General features: G+C 35.4%; 1 long non-coding RNA gene across 1 annotated transcript; it reads left to right on the top strand.

Moving 5' to 3' along the window:
* The first annotated feature begins 769 nt into the window (after nt 1–769).
* Nucleotides 770–3,928, top strand: LOC103956380. The gene is made up of 2 exons (XR_007251213.1): nt 770–1,358; nt 1,500–3,928. It is a non-coding gene; the product is annotated as an uncharacterized LOC103956380 (long non-coding RNA).
* The last annotated feature ends 1,161 nt before the right edge of the window (nt 3,929–5,089 follow it).

Here is a 5,089-nt window from a genome sequence, read left to right as displayed (position 1 = left end):
ATATCACTTTCATCCATCAAATCCAACCTAATAAATTGACCAAAATAAAAACCTATAAACATGTTTTTTTTTTTTTCTTTAATTCATTTGTGACTATGCAATTTATATTACAATTTATTAGTATACTATATTTTTACTATGTAAATAAGAAATTTTAGGTCTGATCAATTGACAGATTTATTGCGGGATCAACTTCGTTACTTGACTCCGGCAGAAAAAGTTTCTGAAGAGTGCCTCCGATGACCCCTTGGTTGTTGGGGTAGTAACCAATTCCACAAAGTGTTTGACAAAATGTTTCAGCGAGACTCAGCAACACTTGTCAGCACTTTGGTGTGTGTTGTTGTTAACATTTATCGACAAACTCGCTCAAAAGTTATCAACTTCTATCAACATACGCTCAACATGGCTATGCATATATATCACTTCAGCTCATCAACTGTTTGATAAAATGGCACACTAAAAAATTTACATGTTGTTTCCGCCTAAAAAATTTAGCACACTAACCCTCTATTTCTCCAATGACCCTCCTTTTATGACAAGTTTAGTATCAAATTATTATTTGACTTTTTATATTACTTAACCTTAACATAACGTATCATTTTATCGAAATTTTGGAAAAACAATTAAATAAAATTTATGACTGTGGCTAGACACAGTAAAAGAAGAGAGAGAGAGAGAGAGAGAAGGAGAGATGGTGCATGGGGTCGTGGTCATTTCTGGAAGTGAGAGATGAGAACCCAGCTGGTAGGGAGTCTGCACCTATGTTTTTGTCTTTTTTTGGAAGGCATTTATTATTCTACATATTATAAGGTTTTTTTTTCATATATATATTTATAAGTCACCCCCTCCCACCCCATGCCATACTAACCATACCATATCATCATTCTCTACATTCTCATCATCATTATCATCCTTCATCTCTTTTTCTCTCTCTCCTCTCTCCTTCTCTCTCTCAACCCCCTTGAAGATAGGCGATGCTCTTGGGGGACAGAGAGATAAAAGAGATCAGAGAAACAAACACACACATACATAAAAAGAGATACACTCATTCATGGATAAATTATTGTAGCTAGGGTTTCGAAGATGTTGAAGGAGAAGAGGAGCTTTAGCTTTTGAGGGGAATGTTGTCTGGCTCGAGGACACTTTCCTTGATCTATAATCTCTGGATCAACAACCGTTATATACCTATACATATATCTATATATGTGTATGTGTTTGTATATGTTGTGTGTATCATCTGCATACATAGATGATCAGGTTAAGTAGTGTCGTCGGACCAGGCTTCATTCCCCCCAATTCATGGCTTCCGATCCATACGGAGACCTTTTTTCCAGGGCAGATGGGTTCTTCATCTGAAGGTTTGATTTCTATTTTGTTTTTAATTATTTTTATTTTTATCGATTTGCTATTTTGGGTTTTTTTTTTTTTTTTTTTTTTAACTCAGTTTAGAATTCTGGGTTTTTGTCTTTAGAACAATTAAGGTTGTTCGTTATGTGCAGATTGGTGTAATGAGGAGTATCTTGACTACTTTTGTTTTTCATCGACTTCGCATAAAAGGTTTGATGATTGCTGGATCTCCTTTTCATTTATTTTTGTTCTTGTTTGAATCATCATGCTGTGATGATTGTAGCCTAATGATGCCTTCCAGTATCTGATCTGTCTGCTTCTGCCATTTTTTCAGATCTGCCCCCCTTTTTATTATTTTTGTTCATTAAAAAAAATAACTTTGGTAGACATTCCCTCCTCTCTTTCACGTTATAATTCTCTCTCTTAGGGTTTCGTGGGTCTAGATTTATTAAGCTACGATATATCTAAACAAATCTTTTAGAAAATAGCAAATTAATTTTATGCTTAGGAGAACAAGCAAAAAAATGACACCCTTTCTGACACTGTTCAAATGCCTATTTTCATCTGTCAAAAATATATAAATATAAAATTAGCTTCCCTGAACACCCATCTGTTTCGGACTCTTAATCTAACGCTATTAGTCAGTAATCCTTTTGCAGTCTTGATTATAAAGTATAATAATGCATAAATAGATTAGTACTTTCCTATTTTCTCAGATCAGTCTATTATTCTCACACTTTTACCTGTTAGCTTTGATAATGTTTCTGTTAGACATCTCATGTATCTTGAACTTGTTTCTTTCCAAATGTGATGAGCATATGAAAATGTAGGTTCAGCAGAAAGTACGAATACTATAACCTTGGGAAAGTGCTTGTCCAAAAGGAAATCTGTTCACTTGCCTTTTCCTTTAGATTATTTTCTTTACCAATTGACACCAATTTGAAACCCTAATATTGTTTATCTTGGAGTTACTGTGAATGTTGTGAACTTGTGTTTGTCAAAGCTTTAGTCCCCCACAATGATTTAACTCCACCTTGGTTTTTGCCCTTTATTATGGCTTTATATGACTAAACTGCGGTTGTTCAAAGAGTCAATGGAGCTTAATTAGAACCCAACCAGCGCTGAAAACTAAAGGTGAGTAGTTTGATTGTATGAACATTTCTTTTTTGTTTCAGTAATTTATATACTAGACAAGAAAAGTTGTGCAGGTATCCATGATGCTCCATCAAGTTTCAAAGTATCATTAACTAATTTGATCAATTGTTTGTGAGAATTTTCTCAAGTTTAAGAATTCCCTTTGTATTCTTGAAGGGCAGCTGATTAATCCCAGATTTAAAAATGTTTTTGGTTGTAGAGGAGGATTTCAAACCCTTGCTGGATTAACCCAGTGGTTTAATCCCAGACTTAAATTGATGCGTAATCAGTCTAGTGTAATTTGTATCTCCTTTAATAACTTTCCTTCATATTTGCATCTATAATTTGCTACTTGAGAACCTCCCAAATGAATAGAGAGAATTAAAAAGTTGAATACAAGGTTCTGGAAGAAGAGTTGTCATGGCTTCTAAGAACACACATGGTAGATGCCACTGCTCTAATGTAAAATCCAAGGAAACCTCTCTTTCTCTCTCTCTCTCTCTCTCTCTCTCATTACACACACTCAGAAAGACCATCACATTCATCTTCAGATGCTTGATATTATTAATAGGGTCCTTATTAATACATGGGGTCTGCTTGTGTCCCTCCTTTTAGAATTTTACTGTTAGTTTCCCTCTCACAAAACCCTACTTGTAAGAAAAGTCAATCCGTGAAAAAAGCAGCTGGTTTGGAATCAAGGAAGCAATCTCAAATGCTAGCAATCAATTACTTTTCTTGTGGCTGCAATCACAAATCTATTTCCTTGTTTTCATTGCTTGATGCTTCTCCTTTTTCGTGACCCTTCTTAGTTAGTGTTAATTTCCCCGGAAAGGGATTAAGATTAACGTATGAATGCCGACTCACTGTCACAAGAGTTCCTTTTGGGAAATTGAATCTTTTTTGACCTTTGCAAACATAAAAGTAAAGCCTTTATTATTGCTTTCTTTGTGCCCAAAACTTTCCCCACACCCACAGACACAGAGAAAGAAGAAGGAGATGAGGTTGGAGTCATCAGCTGTCCTTTAGGGCGAGCTCCAATGAAAGCTTTTTGTGCATGGCCACAACTTTCGATGAATAATTGCGGTGTGATTGTTCCACTTGACCAAGACTTCTTAGGTTTTAGTTAATTCGGTAAGCTTTGGTATAGGAGTACTTTGGATTATTGTTCCTAGCTATATAGCTAGCTATTAGATCGATGTGCATGGGAAGTTTGGGCTATTGGTCCTAGCGGATGGGAACTTGTGGTGGACCTCGTATTCGTAATAGCGCCATACAAATATAGGTGCTGTGGTACTACTTACAGTTGTTCGAACTTATTAAATCCTCATTGAGTCATGAATTGGTAATAGGGTAATAATTGGAGACCACCTGTGTATCATGACATCACGTGTGTATTCTCACATGTATTGTGATGTGAAAGTTATAGAACACTCCAACTTCTCTTGAATCATAAGATCCTTTCTTCTCATATATTTCTTTGTAATTTTATACACTCACAAGGGAGTGCTAGATACTAAACTCCGAGTGTTCTCTACTTTTGTTTTTCCTACTTTAGGGTTTCAATTTATTTTATTGGAATGGCTCCGAGCATAAACAAAAATATTAAGTTTTGTGCGTCAATTACGAAGTGTTTTGAAGAGGCAAGTTAATACCTCTTATCGGGACGAGTTTTGAATGTCAGAGGCCGGTAAATTAGTTCTGAACGCTTTTTGGGGCATAGATTATCAATCATAATGCTAAACTGGTTAGAGGTATTCCCTTTTACATCCATGGTCGTAGATTTGTACAAGAAAAAAAAATCTTATTTGTTAACTAGTTTGTCGGATTTCCATTATTTGGACCCTACAAGTCCAAAACTTGAGGGCGAGCTCAAACTAAGCTTGAGGTTCAGAGAAATGCGCATCATGTTAAGTTTGGGCTTTGCAAATAACATTTTGAACTAGTAGAGAGGAATGCAATATGGCCAATAATATTTAAGAAAATAGTTCAAGTTTCTAGTATAAAACCACCATTCATAAAAAGCCCTGCTCAAAAAATGTATTCTCATCTAGCCTTGTTTGACATGCCAAAATATTGACACATGGAAAATGGAAAATATCGATACAAAATATCAAAAACTCAATTTTTCTTCAACAAAACACACGTTAATTCTCTTAACAAAATCCACGATTTCCCCACACATACATGAAAGGGAATTGATCCATGCTTCATATAAATGTAGAATGCATTGACCATAATGCATCTGGTGACTAGCTACATATATCATTGTTTCCCTATTTTCGGCCGGACTGGGTGGCCTAGCTAGAAGGACTTTCGGTTCTTCTTTGGTTTAAATGTGCAAGCATGCTATCACATGGCCGAGATTGGCCTACTTAGAAAATATGTAAAAGTGATTGTGTTTGTGCCTTAGATTTGACTTCTAATGAAATCATTGAACAGCCAAGCAAGAAACGTCTTCTTGGCCTAGGTTTTCTCTTTCTAAAAAACAAGGCTTTGAACGAACAACCAATGGCGTAGCCATGAATTATTCGATGGGTGGACTAAGTAAATATCATTACTTTGAAATCAAATTTTTAATCTTTTGTTGCGTACATAAAGTTATATAATA

This window comes from the organism of the source record quoted next, unplaced genomic scaffold (genome assembly GCF_019419815.1).
Source record: "Pyrus x bretschneideri cultivar Hongxiangsu unplaced genomic scaffold, Pyrus_bretschneideri_v1 Contig4, whole genome shotgun sequence".
Lineage (NCBI taxonomy): Eukaryota > Viridiplantae > Streptophyta > Magnoliopsida > Rosales > Rosaceae > Pyrus > Pyrus x bretschneideri.
Note: the sequence above shows the minus strand (reverse complement) of the source record. Positions and strands in the feature narration are given on the sequence as shown.